Source organism: Triticum urartu, chromosome 1 (assembly GCF_003073215.2).
Source record: "Triticum urartu cultivar G1812 chromosome 1, Tu2.1, whole genome shotgun sequence".
Taxonomy (NCBI): Eukaryota; Viridiplantae; Streptophyta; class Magnoliopsida; order Poales; family Poaceae; genus Triticum; species Triticum urartu.
Genome location: NC_053022.1, coordinates 561,611,407 through 561,629,818, shown reverse-complemented (window position 1 = coordinate 561,629,818; position 18,412 = coordinate 561,611,407). Strand labels below are relative to the sequence as shown.

The following is an 18,412-nucleotide window of genomic DNA, read 5'->3' as shown; positions in this document are numbered from 1 at the left end:
GACACCTGCAGGCAAGGCAATAAGCTACGAATCACAACAATATGCATCGGATGGCAATAATAACATCAACAAGTAGAAATAGCAACATGTCAATCACTGTATAATCAATCAGTAAGCACAAATAGCAACAGCAAGCATTCTCTCAATCACAAACTACACTAATCAGCACCCCTCTCTCTCTCTCAATCTAAATAGCAGCAGCGAGCACGGTAGGAGAACGAGTTGGTTATCCAACGGGAAGTCAGACCAATATGACATGGAAAGGAATCATCCACTACCAGCAAAGAAGTAACATACAAACTGTTGTGCTAGTTTCCTTACAAAATGGTATGCTGCCAACTGATTATGAGAAATAAGTAGTACAAAACGAATCTGTCATGAAACCTGAAACTAGACCAATAGGGCATGGTACCACTAGAAAAGAAGCCACAGACAAAGCAGATTACTATCCAGATGAACAATCATGAAAGGTGCATCTCCAACAAAGTAGAATTAGCTAATTGCTGAGACATAGATATGCTGAAATCCTAAGTATAGCATGCATTTTCCACTTCATACCAACTCAAGGAATGCAGCTACGAGCTAACAGCAAAGAATTCATGGAATGACTCGCACCAAACCCTAGACGCGCACCAGCAATCCCCAACCACCACCCGATAAATGCAAGGATGAGGAGAGGGCGAAAAGCAACGGGAGGGGGTTTGGCGCACCGGGGAAGAACTTGCCGACGACCCGGACGACGGGCTGGCCAGATCTGTCCGCGCCCTGCACGCGGACCACCTGGAGCTCCTCGAGGTCATAGAAGTCGTCGCCGAGGTCGGGGACGCAGTCGTGCCACTCCTCGCGGTCGGCAGGGGAGGGGAGGAGCGTCGCGCCGGCGTCCACCGCGAAGTCGGGGCCTATCACCATCACGGAGAAGTCGCTCCCCCCGCCGCCGTTGTCGGAGCCCGATGCGAGCGCCATGGCCGCCCCTCCTGCTCCACGCGTCCCCTCGTGCAGACGGAAGTCCAGATCGACGCCCTGGTGTGATCCATGCGAGATCCCTCTTCTCTTCTGATGGGAGGAGGAGAGGGAGGGGGCGATGGGTGTGGGGGGGAAGAGACCGGGAGCGGCGAATGGCGACGAGGTCAGACGGGGCGGTGGGTGGCGGCAGTGATGTGTGGATGGGAGGGCGCGGTCGATGTGTGGGACATGCGCGCCGGATCTTGTCCAAGGGGAGGATGGAGCAGAGGGGAGGGCATCGGGCACCGTCGGAGGGTGCAGGAATCGGGCGGCATCGGGCGTCGTAGGTTGGCGACGAGGAGTGGTGCAGGGGACGGGGAGTAGGTGGCGGCGGCGAGGAGATGGGGACGAGGAAGGAGGGGTGCGATGGGGGGACCTGAGCTAGCTAGGGTTTGGGCTGCGGGTCAGGGTATGTCTTTTTCTTTTCTTTTTTCTGTAGATAGATGGATGGATGGATGGATGGATGTGGGATGAAGAGATGGATGGATGGATGGGCACCATGTCATCGATCCGTGGGAAGAGTTCTGATTGGTTCGAAAAATCAGTGATTCAAAATAGTTTCCAAGTACTAAAAATTGAGGTATTTTATGAAGAAGCTATCAGAAATATTTTGTAAAAGGGCACCACACAAATTTTCACTAGATTTAGACAACATTTTATGGATGAGGACCAATTTGTATGCATTTTTGATCTTTCTAGCTATTTTTAATCATTTTCGAGTGCCCAAAATGAGGGTTTTTTCTGAAGAACCTACCAAATAATTGTTGCAAAATTGGACCAATTCATTTTTCTAAAATACTAGGCCATATTTAATGCACAACTGACCAAATGGTTGGGTGTAAAATGTTTTGATCCATCTCTGATGAAAACGACAAATTTCCACCGTTTTAGTTGGAAGCGGGTCAAATTTGAACTGCGGCTGCCTCATAGTTTGCTATTTATTTTTTCCAAAAATCATTTTTTAGGTACAAAAGTATCTATTTAATCAGACAAACCCCAAAGAAAATCCAAGATTCAACCACTAGCTAGGAACGGTCATGCCCGCCGTTTTGACCGCATTTTGAAACGGGCATAAAAATTCAAACAAAAAATAAAAAAATGGAAAACCTTCGTATTGTGTCATTATATGTGACCAAGTTACCAGGAAAAATAATAAACTTGTAATACGGCAATTCTTTTTAAAAAATGTTCTCAGAAACGAGCTATCATGTCTGAAGATTCATGGCTTTCAAGCCAAATGATCAATCTTATGGCCACATTCATGGCATAGTTTGTTCAAATAATCTCATATTGTGCACAAAGGTGCATATTGGAATGGCAAACAATGTTGCCTAAGTGAGTTTTCATTTTCTTTGGACGAAAAAATCATTTTTCATTTTTCGAGTGCCCCAAATGAGGCTTTTTGTGAAGGACCTACCAAATAATTGTTGCAAAATTGGACCAAATCATTTTTATAAAATACTAGGCCATATTTAATGCACAATTCACCAAATGGTTGGGTTTCAAAAGTTTTGATCCACCTCTGATGAAAAAGACAAATTCATGCCGATTCTGTAGGAAGCGGGCCAAATTTGAACTGCGGCTGCCTCATAGTTTGCTCTTTATTTTCTCCAAAAAAATCATTTCTAGGTACAAAAGTAGCTATTTAATCAGAGAAACACCAAAAAAATTCCAAGATTCAACAACTAGCTAGGAACGGTCATTCCCGCCGTTTTGACCGCATTTTCAAACGGGCATAAAAAATTCAAAAAAAACAAAAAATTGGGAAACCTTTGCATTGTGTCATTATATGTGGCCAAGTTCCCAGTAAAAATAACAAACTTGTAATACGGCAATTATTTAAAAAAAGGTTTTCTCAGAAACGAGCTATCACGGGTGGAGATCAATGGCTTTCAAGCCAAATGATCAATCTTATGGCCACATTCATGGCATAGTTTTTTCAAATGATCTCATATTGTTTACAAGGGTTCATATTGGAATGGCAAACAATGTTGCCTAAGGAAGTTTTCATTTTCTTTGGACGGAAAAACCATTTTCCATTTTTCGAGTGCCCAAAAGGAGGGTTTTTTTGGTATGGACCTCCCAAATAATTGTTGCAAAATTGGACCAAATCAATTTTCTAAAATACTAGGACATATTTAATGCACAATTGACAAAATGGTTGGGTGTAAAAAGTTTTGATCCACCTCTCGTGAAAAAGACAAATTTCCGCCGATTTAGTTGGAAGCGGGTCAAATTTGAACTGCAGCTGCCTCATAGTTTGCTATTTATTTTTTCCAAAAATCATTTCTAGTTATATAAATACCTATTTAATCATAAATACATGGTTTGGTGGCGATGCGTCGAGGTTTGGGCGGTGGTCGAGGGCCCCAACTCTAGAGCGCGTAAACTCGCATGCCCGTCGCGTGGTCACCGCGTGATCGTGGCGTTGCCATGTGTTCTAGGCGGCCTAGGCATGTCTAGTGGGTTGGGCACTCCCCAGGTAGGTGCTAGGAAGAAAATTACAACATAAGATTTTCACGAGGAGACCGATCGATGCTCAAACATGAATTAGCAGCCAAGTGTTTGATTAGCGGTACGGGAAATGTACATGGCTAATGGGCGTGAGTTTTGGCTGAGGATGATTAGTTACTAAGAAGACCATCTTCACGAATTTTCAGCTCAAAAGTACCACACTGGACATAAATACGAATGTTGAAGCTGGGCTCAAAATAATGAATGGATTGAGCTGTCATTTGGTGGAGGATGGTTATTTGGGCATAGGAAAGCAATGTAAAAAATGGATACTATTTGGACATGCCAAAGTGGTACTTCCTTCACAAAGTGCTGCTCTGAATAAAATAAGAAAATGAATATTGTTGAATTATTTTTGAACTAGGCAAGGAAGGTTTTTGACATATTTGATGAAGATATGATCCAAACATTTTTGAGAATTTTTTGGGAATTTTTGGAATAACAGAAATATAGGTTGCTTCACAACCTAGGGCAAAAATTAACACATGGACATGACACATAGGCAAAAGATGAGATGGCGTCTAGTCATCGCAACCCACCACAATCTACAAGGCTATGACCATCTATATTGGTTGTTAACAGCTAGAAACAAGGCAGCGGACTAGCGGTGTTTACTTTATGACCATTTCGTGTAAGGAAATTACGACCTTTCTGACCAAAATGGTCGCAGTGGTTTAGGGTTTGGAGCCCCCCGAACAGCTTTTGACCAATTGGCCTCAAATGGTCATAGATCTATGACCAATTCTTCCAGTGTCACTGACAGAAGGTCACTAGTTGACATATTTATTGTAGTGCTTGATGTAAATCACGAGAAATCCAATAAATCAATGAAATATGTCAATATCACTCGGAAATTCATAAAAATTTGGCAGGTGTAATCCCATGTGGTATACTTTAGGTGAAAATTGTAAGGGCACAATTTACAATACTATTTATGACACTTGCTTCACAAAAAAGTCATGTATGACTCTAAAAAATAGAAAATTAACTTTTTATTTGTGGTATTGTCAGTTTATCATTTTTCCCACAAGCCATTGAACATAAAAGGCCTCCATGCAAAAGAATTTCCATTTTCGAGTCATTTGTCATTTTATATAATTTTCTCGGATTGATGTCAAAATTGCATGAAAAATCATACAAATTTGCGCACATATTCAAATGAAATTCATACAAATTATGAGTTATTCCAAATGCATGCAAGAAATTCGAAATACAGTCCAGTTTTTGCATACAAATTCATACATATTTTATCCAAATAAGTCGTCAAGTTCGGCGCGGCCCTACTCGCAAATCCGAAACTAATATTCTTCTTCAACCTGCGAGCAACATGTGGCAATGACGACCTCAAAGCTAAGGCCAACCCAGAAGGCACGTTGCCCAGCGATGTTTAAGTGCGGCATCGGGTTAGGGCCGTCGAAGTGCTGGATCCGAGCGGCGTGGTCCTGGTCGAGTACGTGTGGCCATAATGGGCTGTTAGGATCAAAGTCTAGATGCGCCCTCTCCTCCGGTGTTAGACCTGCTAGAAACCTACAGACGGCGCGCGCAAAGGCGACCGTACCGACGGCGGGGATAGGCACCACCAGAAGACCCTCACACTCACAAGCCATCCCACCGGCAGAAGTGTGTCCGGCAGCGCCGAGATGTCGTAGATGGCGAAAAGATCTGCTTCACTGAGAGTGATTCCGCGCGACCACGCCATGGATGCGGAAGGGGAGGAGGGAGAGAAGGGCTAGGGTTTGTGCTGCAGTGGCGCCGGCGGCGGATAAGGCTCTAGAGGCAAGCATCGAAATGGGATGAGGGGCTGCATATATGACACAGGAGAGGGGGGATGCGGCCTTAAGCTACCATTAATTGGCGTGGCGACACGACTCACCGTGTGTGAAAACGCGAGCAGTCACTTATGTGGAAACAACATGCGATGTCGATTCAGGTTTGCATACTGATGAGTCCCATGTGTCAGCCGTAAACTGTGTAGGATCAACCGTCGACGCGAAATCAATAACACATGGAGCCAAAATGTGGGTCCCGTGTGACTGTGTGCATGAAAGAGCCGTCGATGCAACATGCGGCCTTACATGTCGGTCCCACCCGTACCTGGTGTAGTGACGGTCAAAAGGCTTTGACCGGACGGTAAGACACGGTTTGACCTTTTATGAGGCGTGGACCAGTGTAGAAGGGCAAACGTGAGCAAAGTTATATGAGGGAAAAACTGAGTAAAACTAAGAAAGGATGGTCGTGAAAATAGAAATAAAAAAGAAAAGATCTGATGCAAGCAATCCACCGACCATCACCGACCACACGTCTCCCCCACGCTCTCACACTCTCCGGTGTCCGCTCCGGCGGCCTCTCTCTCTCTCTCGTGCGGCTTGCCGTTGAGATGCCCGCCGCCGTCACCAGATCCGTCCTCCCCATCGTGCAGTTGAGATGTGTCGCCGCCGCCGCCAACGACGACATCTTCCTCGCCCGCCGGAGCTCAGATCCGTCCTGCCCCTCCGGCTGCCGTCGATACCGACCACGACCGACGCCTCCAGTCATCTCCTATGTACTCCTACATCGACGGGGTCGTGCTTCCTTCTCGGTCGCCATGGGTGTGGAGTGCCTGACCACAGCCTGTGCGTAAAATCCCCAAATTTCACACGGTGACAAACTCCGTCTCCCCATTGACGCCCGTCTCCAGCGAGGGTTCCTCCTCAACCGCTCTGTCATGGCCCCTTCATCTCCGCGGGTGAGACCTCTCGCTCCTTCCCTTCATCTCCCCTCCCGAGATCCCAACACTATCAACTATTAAACCTCCGTTTGATTTTTTGTTAACGCTGGCCGGCAAACATAGTGATTCACCTCTTGTTGTTTCTCAAATAGGCTAGTCATCAAGAATAAGTGTAGTTTGGTTTGGATGTTATCATATAACCCGCTGCTAAATCTTTCGTCACCACAATCAGTTTACATTAGGTTCTCTGGACGGATCTGGTTATCTATATCTATACTTACTGAATGTGTCCGTGTGTTAATATTTGCTTAGGTATTTTATTACATGACCAAAAAAATCGTATCACAGTGTCTTGCTTCATCCGCCGGCCCTGGGATGTGATCATCTAGAACTCAAACAATTTAGATGTAGTCCTATGCCATAATGTCCACATGAGCAGCGATGCCAAACGTACTGCCTGCTGGTTATCCACATCTGGTTTGTGTCTTTGTCTTTTTCAAATTAGTTACGCCTGAAAACATGAAAAGTGTTTGGGGCTTAATCCCAGCACGGCATTTATCGTCTTGCTGTGACTACCCTCCTCCCTTAATACTTGAATATGGCGATGTAACTAGCGTCTGTTTTACAGAAGTATTTTTACATCGTGCATGAGTTTCTGTTACATCAGCGATACTAGTACAGTTATGTCAGGTCATGACAAGTATCCCAACTGGATGTAATCTTTTTTTTTTGTACATCCAGTATGATAGAAACATGTAACACTCATACGTAATTTTTTTAACCATCCTGGATGTAAACATTTTGATCTGAAAGTAGCTTCTACATCTTCATTTTTTACATCCTTAACGATTGAATGATATAACACCAGTTTAATCTGAGTTGTAACTTTTACTAAATGAAGCGAAAGCAACACCATCCAATTACTAATGCAGCAGAGGGTAATTCTGGCCCATACCCTGCATAATAAACAAAAATACAATTTTAAAATGGAGACACTAATGCGTCCACAAATATGCAAGAAACTAATCAGGGATTGCTGTAACATCATCCAGTTACCAACTCTTAAATCCTACATGTTGCAGCATGAGCGTATTTTCCTCTCATTTCGTTTCTCTAACTTTTCTGTAAATGTCTTCTTTTTGTAGAATCCTACATGTTGCAGCATGAGCATATTTTTCTCTCATGAACCTTGTCTGCCTCATGCATCCAAACATTGCAAAATCAAACAAACTAAATTGCAAAATCAAACAAACTAAATTGCAAAATCAACATTCTTACAGCATCCGGACTTGGCATTGCAGTCAGGTTCCAGAAAAGGTAACAAAAACAAAACAACCCATTGGCAAGATTTGCCATTTCTAGTCACCTACGCTATATCTCACGGGCCCACGCATGGACCATTCCATACCTATTTCCAGTAAGTATTTCATTTGTCGTCTCATCATAGAACATGGCAGTTACCCCTGACAGGGCCTCTGCAACTGTGTGTGTTACTGGAGGCTCCTCAGTTTGAGCAGTAAGCCCAGTATGGTTGGCACTGATTTCAGCTAGCCGTTTCCCGTTGCAAATATTAGTTACATTGATCAGTGCACCTTCAAAGCCTGCAATAACAATGTCATTATCATAAGTTCAGAACTACCCGATATTGGGTTAACCAGGGTTAGTTTAGTTAAAAGAATATTACCTCGAGCCGGTGCAAAGTAAGACATCAGGATCTTGGCACTGTCATTGATCGCAAATTGTTTCAGCTGTAAGGGCGGAGGGTATTGCACCTCTGTTAAAAGCTCAGCGTTGCAATTGAAAATCGAAACTTCAGCTGCCGATCCAATAATTATTAGATTATCGCCTAGAAATTTGACACCACAGGTTGAAGCTTTTAATATTTGCTTGTTCTTATTATCCTTGCATAACTGAACCAGGAAAAGCTGCAGTTTAGTATCGTACTTCAATGATATATTGATAATAATAGAACCTAGTTAATGTATTGGGGCGTATGATACCTACTTTTTTTATCACGAGTGGCTTCTTGGCCTGGCTGAGAACTAGTGTATCTCGCATTAGGTTAATGTAATCGACATTGATTGTGTCCTTGATCTGAATCTTGTAACTTTTAGTTGCAGATCCTTCCTGTATTGAGAATACTTGTATGGGAATGTGACCGAACTGATCCCTTCTGTACTCAAGGATCAGCATATTGTGAACTGCAAGGTAGTCAGTATGAAACTATGATATTTATTTTTGCAAAGAGACACTTTAGCTAGGATGCAATTAAGTAACTAACAGAAATAAAAAAGATTACCTTCTGTGGAAGAATTGCATATTTTCCACCTGTACTGATCTGAGCATGCGGAAATCCTTCAAGTCGAATATAGAGATAGACTTCAACCTGACATTTTTTTATTTGTTTAGCTTATAGAAATATATAAGTGCGTATAGTTATTTTTTGTACCATATTTATATACAGGTACCTGTTGTTGTTCTGTGATGAAATCACTGCTGCCTTCTCAATATCTTGGAACATCTCCACATCTTTAGCATCTTTAATCTCTACTTCGTGGAATACCCTTCGACGCCGGTATGGATTGTGTTCCTTAATTGAACTGCAACATAAATAAAATCATCTCATGAATTTTCTGTCTATTGACTGTAGGTAACTTGCTCTAGAGGTTGTAATATGGTGGCTCACATTCTAGCAACATATGGGGTAAATCTAAAATCTAGCAATGGCGTCCACAAAACCCTCTGTCACAGATCTGGTGCTGCTGGTTTGAAAGGTTGAAAGGAAATTATCATCTACTCTAGCGATGGCGTCCTATGGTGCTAAACTGAGGCTGGTGGACTCAATGCTGATCTCGTTTGCAGTTTATGCCATGTGCTCTATTAGAATCCCTCCCAAGATCTTGGCATACCTCTCGACAAACTACGCCACCTATGCCTCTGGAGAAGAAAAACTGATCAAGGAGAAACTTCAAACTCGCTGGCTGCATGGACGATGGTGTGCAAACCAAAACAGAAAGGGGGGCTGGGGGTCCTCGACACCAAGATCTTAAACACTGCACTTCTCCTGAAGTTCCTAGACAAATTCTACAATCACCATGATGTGCCATGGGTCGAGTTGATTTGGTCCACGTACTCCACTAGTTCTGTAACGCACGCGGCGGGCCCGTGTGGATCATTTTGGTGGAGAGGGTTAATACCCTTATGCCAATTTAACGCGGGATCACCTCTGTTTCTACTCTCTTCTGGAAGAATCAGTGGTGCGGGCAGATACTCTCGGATGCCTACCCGAGAGCTTTCTCTTATGCTGTTTATGAAGATGCCACTGTCAAGCAATTTCTCACGATGCACTTTGCTTGGTGAAGGCTTACATCTACCAATGTCAGTTCAGGTGCGCCAGGAGGTGGCCCAACTACAGACTGAGACTGCCGAAACTGGCATCAATACTATGGCTACTGATGACTGGGGCCCTAGGTACATGTCTGCTTGATACACATTCTTCTTCAGACAGTTCAGGAACCCTTCAAATGGATTTGGAGGTCCAGATGCGTTATGAAGCTGAAAGTGTTGGCTTGGTTGCTACTGTCAGATGGCCTAAAGACCAAAGATATGTTAGGTTGCGGGCACTACATGGTGGGACCGGGCTCGCAGCGATCTGACTGCTGCGCCCTTTGCCTTACCCAATCCAATGAAACTGTAGAGTACTTGATCTTCTCGTGCACCTTTGCAGGGAGTGTTGGAGCAAACTTGGAATAACTTGGGGAGCGGGAAATGACAGATTTGAATGGTTGAGACATGCCAAGAGGTAGAAGTCTTTGTGGGGGTGCCTGGTGCAGGAGGTTTAAACAAGACTTTGATCTGCTCAAGTACAGATCATGTGCTGAGCTTGAAGGCTACACCACCACCTTGTTGCAAAACTTAGCCTAGTGCTTGCCTTTTTTGCCTGTTTTCAGAGTCCTTCCTTTTCTTCTTTTATTTATTGCTTTGGGCAGCCCCCATGCATGGGGGTGCCCCCCGTGTGTATTTTGTAAATCATGTAACTCCTACACATTTACTGTGTTTGCTTAATACAATGAGACTGTAGGAAACTCTCCTACAGTCATTGAAAGTTCAAAAAAGAAAAAAAATCTGAAATCTAGCGTTGGTGAAGAGCAACAAAACTATTTATGTGACTGTAATGTGTGTTCCTTTACAGGAAAAGAAAAACTTGGTATTGCTGTTAAGTTACCAATCAACCAGTGGCATGATCTTATATCTACTGTACTTCCTTGATAAGCAAGCACTATGATGATTACTGTAAACTTGATATTCGTCTGATGATTGTAAAGCAGTTCTATCAGTAGCATATTACTGTAAACCAGTTGTAGCAGAGTAGAAAGACTCACTCTATATCTATTGCCGAGCAGTTGATGTCGAGAGATCTTGATTTGATAAAATGAGACACTAGGATCAATGTCCTTGTGCTTGGAACCCACTCGATCTTCATGATCCTGTCATCTATTTGCTTGTTGAGAGCGCACAGTCTGATGTTTATACCTGCGGCCACAAAACCCAACCAGTTTCTTACATTAGGACCTAAAATGCACTAGTGTTTTTACCAAGCAACATGACATGTTGAGAAAATTGCTTGCCTCTGTCAAAAGCTACGCACAGCCCTGATTCAGCAAGGGTAATCAGTACATTTTCAGCTTGTAGAATCGTCTTGATCTGCCTCATTCGTTGCAATTGTAGATGTACAAAACTGTAACTCGCAAAATCATTGAAATTGTACTCTCCCTGCAGATGTAATGAAACACATTCAGTGACTGGGGGAGAGAGGCAATGCCCAGCGTTTCAGTTTCAGTATATGACGAGACAGAGAGCTGGGGAAGAAGAAGAAGAAGAAGAAGAAGAAGAAGAAGAAGAAGAAGAAGAAGAAGAAGAAGAAGAAGAAGAAGAAGAAGAAGAAGAAGAGGGAAGAATACCTTCAGAACGATGTTCTTGAACCCCTCCTCGAAAACCACTGAGCTTCTGCCATTACCGAGCCTTCCGAGCCCGAGCTCGCGGAGGTGGATCATCTGAAGGTAGTTCTTATCGGGCGCAGGCCAGAGCTTCCGCTGGCGTCCGTCTTGGCGATCAGTCCCCGCTCCATTCTCGCCGGAGACGTCCCGGATTTCATTTCCCGTCCCCGCGCCGGCCCCGCCGCCTTGCCCGGCAGCCCCGCCGTCTTGCCCGGCTGCCCCGCCGTCTTGCCCGGCCGCCCGGCGCTCTTGCCCGGCAGCCCAAACACATCGCCCTGCAGCTCCGCCGCCTTTCCCGGCCGCCCCGCCTTCTTGCCCGGCCACCACGCTGGCTGGCCCGCCCGCCCGTCCGCTCCGGTGCTCTGGAGCCGCACTTCTTTGCCACCCATTGGGAATCGCCCCGCTCCTGGGCCACTCTGAAAGTTCTATACGACGCCTGGGAAGGCCCCTTTTCTCCCCTTCCCTGCAATTTCTCATCGGCAAGAACCAAGAACCGATGAAGAAAGTTGCAGCAAACCAAGAATCGATCAAAGAAAGAGAAGAGAGAAGCAAAGGAAGTTACATTGGCGAAATGCTGTTATCCTGACAAGATTCCCGTTCCAAGAACTTGATTCGACCCGACTCTTCAAGAATTGGTTCGGGTTCAGAAGCAAGATGGCGAAGGCGGGAGGTGGAAGATGAAGTTTGTTATGTTTTTTTTTTCGTCCAGTAGGCCTGGGAGGTAAAGAGGGGCTGCCACTTATATACGGGCCTGGAAAAGGTGGGCCTAGAAACGGGCCGGAAGATTTACCCAACGCGACGGTTTTTCTTCCTTTCTCCTTCTATCTATTGTAGCGACAGATGTTCGTATGATTTACCAAAGGAATATTTTTTTTCTTTGTGCGAAAATTTACGAGAGGAATTGAAGCAAGCCTTGCATCCTCCGACCGAAGCAAAAAAAAATTTGCGGGGGACCACCGAAGCCATGGCTGAAAAATATTTGGGCATGCGCGCGGATGTGGGGAAATACAAAAACAGAGCATTCACCGGATATCCAATTCGGCTTGGAACATTTGCAGGGTTCGAGCCAAAAATGTTTATTTGCAAATGTTAAAAAGTATGGTTTTTTTAGATATGGACATATTTATGTCCAAATGTTTAGGTATAAAGCCCAAGCATTTTTGATCCGTGCAAAATTTGTACACCAATTTTTTTTGGTATTTCTTGACTATTTAATTTTGTTTTGTTTTTCACCGACAAAACACTATTGTTCCATTCCACATGGAAATTTTCAAGCACGTTTTTGAACACTATGTGAACATGTACAAAAACTTATTTCTTTAGAAAAAACTTTGCTTTTTTAATTTTTTGTTCATCGCGGGAGCATGGTCAACATGCATGATGAGAATTGTCATGTAAAATATGGATTTTTTCAGAATTTATTTTTCCTTTTTAGACATTAAGTAAATTTCTAGGCATTTAATGGACATAATTTAAATTTGAACTACAAGCAAATGGGGCAGTGGTTGAAAAATCATATGTGTCGTTGGGTGCATGTTTATGCCCCAAGCAAGAAATGAGAAGAAATTTCCATCATGGTGTCATGGCTCGGCCGTAAACATTAAGAATCTTTGTTCTAAATTCAAGAAAATCAAAAGGTGCTCTGAAATACATGAAACTAGTCCTGATGTCATGATATGGCACCAATAGGTTGTGGTAAACAATTTGACCAATTCCGAGATAAGTTTTGATAGAAACTTATTAGAGATTGGAGCATCTCACAAAGAAGTTTCGTGGTTACGAGAGGGAACATGTCACATTTGAGGGCAAAACCATAGTCGATGACCCTTCTGTACATGAAACTTTTTCTACAATAACCATGAACCAATAAAATTCTCATGTTACATTTTGGAAATTTTCATGATTTGTTTGGCCTTTTTATACATTGAGTTTCTAGGCTTTTAATGGATATAATTCAAAAGAATGGTGCGTCAAATTAAGTTGAAAAATAATATTTGTGTCCTTGGGTGTATGCTTAGGCCCCATGAAACAAATGAGAAAATTTTCAAACATCTCAGTGTCATGGCTCGGTCGCAAACATTGAGACTCTTAATTTTTAAATTCTAGAAAATCAAAAAGTGCTATGAACTACATGAAACTTGGGTTGATGTCGTGATATGGCACCAACATGCTGTGGTAAAATATTTATTCAATTTGAGGTAAGTTTTGGCAGAAGCTTACTAGAAACCGGTGCATCTCACAAGAAGACTTGTGCTTTCAAGAGAGAACGAGTCGCATTTAAGGGGGAACCGATAGTCGCTCCCTATTTTGGACTTGAAACTTTTTCTAACATCAACCTGCATAAATATAAGTGGCATGCTATAATTTGGAATGTTTTAGGGTTTATTTGGCCTTTTTAATACATTAAGTCCGTTTCTATGCATTCAATGGACATAATTCAAATTTTAACTACAAGCACCTGGAGTAGTGCACTAAATTGGGTTGAAAAATTATATTTATGTTATTGGGTGTGTGTTTAGGCCACATGAAAGAAATAAAAAGAAATTTTAAACATCTGGGCATCATGGCTTTGTCGCAAATGTTGAGAAATTTGGTTCTTAAATTCTAGAAAATTGAAATGCTCTGAACAACATGAAACTTGTCATGACGTCATGACATGGAACCAATAAGTTATGGTAAAATAATTTGTCTAATTTCAGATAAGTTTGATAGAAGCTTCCTAGAAACCGGATCATCTCACAAGAAAATTTGTGGTTACGAGAGGGGAATGGTAACGTTTGAGGGTGACCCGACAGTCACTACATGTTCCGCCCTTTTTCTATAGTCAGCATGCAAAAAAATATAATTCTCTTGTTACTATTTGGAATTTTCAGGATTCCTTTGGACTTTTTATACATTAAGTGAGTTTCTAGGCATTTAATGGGCACAATTCAAATTTGAACTAAACACACATGGAGTGGTACACTAAATTGGGTTGAAAAATCATATCAATGTCCTTAGGTGTGTTTTTAGCCACCATGAAAGAAATAGAAAAATATTTCAAACATCTCGGTATCATGGCTTGACCGCAAACAATGATAATCTTTTTTCTTAAATCCTGGAAATCAAAAAGTGCTCTGAAATACATGAAACTTGGCATGGTGTCGTGATATGTCACCAATAGGTTGTGGTAAAAGTTTTGCCCAATTTGAGATAAGTATTGATAAAAGCTTCTTGGAAACCGGAGCATCTCACAAGAAAACTCGTGGTTACAACAGGGAACAAGTCATGTTTGAGGCGAACCCACAGTTGCTGCCTAATCTAGCCTTGATATTTTTACAGTCAACGCGAATAGATTTTTCATGTTAAAATTTAGAATTCTTCTGGGTTCATTTTGCCTTTTTCATACATTAAGCGAGTTCATAGGCATTTAATGTGCATAATTCAAGTTTGAAATACAGATTGGGTTAAAAATCATATTCGTGTCCTTGGGTGTATGTTTACCCATGTAAGAAATGTGAAAATTTTCAAACATCTTGGTGTCATGACTCGGTCACAAACCTTCAGACTCTTGGTTTTAAAATTTTAGATAATCGAAAAGTTCTCTAAACTTGGACTGATGTCGTGATATAGCCCCAATAGGCCGTGGTGATTTTTTTTCAATTTGAGATAAGTTTTGATAGAGGCTTATTAGAAACCGAAGCATCTCACAAGAAGAGTCATGGTCCCGATAAAGAATGGGTTGAATTTGAGTGTGGACCGACTGACGGTATGTGAAATCGTCACTATCCTCAGTAGGGTGCGAACATGGCCAGAAGTACCAGAAACGAGGTTGCACAAGGAGTCTGCAGGTTCAAGCTCTCTGGAGAGGTAATACCCTAGCCCTGCTTCTTGTTTGTTTTCATGGTGGAGTACCTCATGTGAGGGAGTACAATGGGGGAGATACTGAGAGTTTGTTCCTACGGGAGTAGATGGGGATGAGAGCGCCCTAGCCCTCACTTTATATAGGTGATGGGGCTAGCGTTTTACATGAGGTAGATCCAATCTGGCCGCCGCCATATTGACTTGTGGGTCAAGATGGTTTTCAGATGCATGTCCAAACCTCTGGGTTCTTTACCATCGTTAGATCTTTGGTGGGCCTCCTAGGCCCCGTGGCAGGCTTGATGCCGGGCTCCCCGTCGAGAAGCCACCTCTGGTATATTGCATAGTCACCGAACAGTCATCCTTGTTCTGGCTTTGAAACATTTTCTACAATCAACATGCACAAATAGAAGTGTCTTGTTACAGTTCAGAAATTTTTAGGGTTCACTTGGCTTTTTTATAGATTAAGTCAGTTTCTAGGCATTTCATGGGCATAATTCAAATTTGAACTCATGCACATGGAGCACTGCACCTAAATTGGGTTGAAAATCATATTTGTGTTTATGGGGGTGTGTTTAGGCCACATGCAATATATGGAAAGATATTTCAAACATTTTGGCGTCATGGCTCGGCCGCAAACATTGATTTTTTAATTAAAAATGAAAAGTGCTCTGAACAACATGAAACTTGGCCTAGTGTCGGCATATGGCACCAATAGGTTATGGTTAAAAAATGTCCAATTTGAGATAACTTTTAATATGAGCTTCTTAGAAAATGGAGCATGTCACAATAAGACTCGTGGTTCCGAGAGAAAACAGGTCACATTTGAGGGCGAACCGACAATCACTGCCTCTTTTGGACTCGGAATTTGTTCTACAGTCAACATGCGCAAATATAAGTGTTATGTTGAAATTTGGAATTTTTTAGGGTTCATTTGACCTTTTTAATATTAGGCCTTTGATGGGCATAATTCAAATTTAAACTACAAGCACATGTAGTGGTGCACCAAATTTGGTTAAAAATAATATTTGTGTCCTTGGGTGTATGTTTAGACCCCATGCAAAAAATAAGAAAGAAATTTCAAACACCTTGTGTCATGGCTTGATCGCAAACATTGAGAATCCTGGCTTTTAAACTCTAGAAATCAAAAAGTGTGCTGAAATACATGAAACTTGGCCTGATGTCATGATATGACACCATTAGGTTGTGGAAATGCCAACTTTGAGATAAGGTTTGATAAAAGCTTCTTAGAAACTAGGGCAACTCATAAAAAGGCTCGTAGTTCTAAGAGGGAACATGACACGTTTGAGGGAGAACTGACAATCACTAGAAGTTTCATGTTAAATTGTGAAATTTTGCAGGGTTCAATTGCCTTTTTATATATTAACTGAGTTTTTAGGTTACTAATGGTCATAATTCAAATTTGAATTACAGGAACATAGAGCAGTGCACAAAAATGGATTGTAAAATCATATTTGTGTCCTTGGGAGTATGTTCAGGCCCCATTCAAGAAATGGAAAAAAATTGAAACATCCTGGCGTCATGGCCCGACCACAAACATTGAGAATCTTAGTTTTAAAATTGAAAAGTGTCCTGAAATACATGAAACTTTGCTCGATGTGATGATATGGCAGTAATAGGCTATGGTAAACAAATTTTCCTATTTGAGATAGGTTTTGATAGAACCATCTTACAAACCGGATCATCTCACAACCAAATCTTGTGTAACTATTCATCCCAACCACTCTCACAACTTACATCAACATTCCATCCAATTTGCACTATCCTGTCCAACTAGTCAAAGGAACACACAAACAAGTTATATAGTAGGTTACATGGCTCAGCAGACAGTCAGGCTGAGCATGGGTGCTCTCCTGGCTGCAGGGGTGCACGGACGAGCTGGTCATCGAGCTCCAGCGGTGTCCATGGCGTGCATCCACGGTGCCCTGCTCGAGGCTCGCATGGGCTGGCCCCGAGTCAACGTGCTCGATGGATGATGGTGGGGCAGAGGTGTTGGGTGTCATGGCATAGTGGCTTGCACGACAAGAGGTGGTGCTGGTGAGCTACCATGCCTAGTTTGTGGGCTCCTGGCACCCAGATCTGGCTTTTCCTCCATGGCAGTAGCTCATCGGGGCGGTGGCTCTATGGTCATGCCTGGCTGGTCAGCAGTGGATGTTGTTGACGGGATATGATTTGATGGTGCTGAGGTGTTGCAGACGATGGTGGGGTCTTGGGTGGCAATCGAGGCCGATGTGACTCTACATGTACGGATGCTCGAGGTGAGCAGCCGTGTCATCAGAGCCTCTTGTTGGTCCTGGAGGGGACGCTCGCCGTGGCTGGCAGGAGGGTAGGGAGGTTTCGTGCTGCTAGACTTAGGGGCTAGCATCCGTGGAGATTTCTGGGACAGGATGCTCCAAGCGAAATCCTTGGCCGACCTCGTCGACAACGATGATGACTACGCCTTCGGGCGCTGCTTTCCTACTGGAATGCGTCATTAGCGAACAACCATTGCCCGCTCTTTTGTGTGCCCGAGGGGAAATCCTTAGATCCTTCTCTGGATCACACAATGGCGACATCTCAATATCGTTCTCCCCCATGGGGGCGTTGTTTTGGAGCGTCAGATCGATGTTGGTCGCCTGTTGTCTAGGTTGGTGCGGTTTGTTGGCTTGTTGGTGTGTTCAGTGGCGGCGGTGGAAGTGATCTATGGTGGCGATCAGTGCCTTGGTCATCTTGGTACTGATGGTTGACCTATCTCACGGGGGTTCGTGGCGGCGGTGAGGTCTCGGTGTTTGGTGCCCTTCAGGCGTGTCTGAGGTGTTGTTTCCTTGCATAGGGCTTCAGTTCCCTCTATTTGTGATGGTGGTCATGGTGTGGCCTAGATGAGGTGCAGAGGCTGTCTTGGCGGAACATTGCCCTTCAGCATGGTGGTGGCTCTCGTTATCTTGATGTGGCTAGGCAGTGGGACGCCCTCCGACTGTGACTGCCGCTTCTTAGCTCTTCAAGGTGCTGAGTTGTCGCAGGGCGGCAGACGATTTCTTCTCTTCGTCTTCTCGAAGGCAGATCTCCCTTCGACTGAACCAACAAAGCTAGCTCGTGCTCTTCTCTTGGTCTACCTAGTGGTGATGGATGCTAAGTTCTTGATGTTGGCTGCTTGTTCGTAGCTCGATTCTGGTTCTTCTTCTGTTGCTTTTTGTGTTCTTGTTTTTTCTTCTTGCGTTCTTCTGTTGTTTCTTATTTCTTTTTCTTTCAGGTGCTATTTGTTGTATCTGATATGTTGTATCCCACTCTTATTTATTATGAAAATAGTTCAGACTGCACCGTCCAAACAAAATACAAGGCTCAACGGTCCCAT

General features: G+C 43.3%; 1 long non-coding RNA gene across 1 annotated transcript; it reads left to right on the top strand.

Annotated features, from left to right (window-relative positions):
- Window positions 1-5,758: 5,758 nt before the first annotated feature.
- LOC125530517 lies at window positions 5,759-10,358 on the top strand. The gene is made up of 3 exons (XR_007292958.1): window positions 5,759-8,431; window positions 8,688-8,798; window positions 8,874-10,358. It is a non-coding gene; the product is annotated as an uncharacterized LOC125530517 (long non-coding RNA).
- Window positions 10,359-18,412: the final 8,054 nt, after the last annotated feature.